Source organism: Chiloscyllium plagiosum, unplaced genomic scaffold (genome assembly GCF_004010195.1).
Source record: "Chiloscyllium plagiosum isolate BGI_BamShark_2017 unplaced genomic scaffold, ASM401019v2 scaf_28044, whole genome shotgun sequence".
Classification (NCBI taxonomy): Eukaryota; Metazoa; Chordata; class Chondrichthyes; order Orectolobiformes; family Hemiscylliidae; genus Chiloscyllium; species Chiloscyllium plagiosum.
This window is the reverse complement of record NW_025205807.1, coordinates 10,015-10,385: the sequence shown is the minus strand read 5'-3', so window position 1 is coordinate 10,385 and position 371 is coordinate 10,015.

The window sequence follows — 371 nt, the reverse complement described above, 5'->3', positions numbered from 1 at the left end:
ATCACTCAATCTCCCCCGCCATTTGTGCAATAAAATAAATAAGGAATTCAACATCTTTCTCATTAAAAATGTGGCAGAGATTCGACATACTTGTATACATCACTACGTTCTGTTTTAGCCTCCTCCCTGTTGAATTGACTTTGCTGACTAAGTGACATATTCTCATATTCAAACTCTCTCTCTCGTTGTGTCTCACTTTCTACTTTCTCTCTATCTCTCAATTAATTGAATTAATCTCTCAAATTGCTTTTATTTACACACGAACCAAAGTTGTAAATGCAGAAACAAGCACCACTCGACACTATTCGCTCTGATACATCCGTTTGTTTCACCGGGTGATGTCAAGAATTTGGTCTGAATTCCTTTCTCCT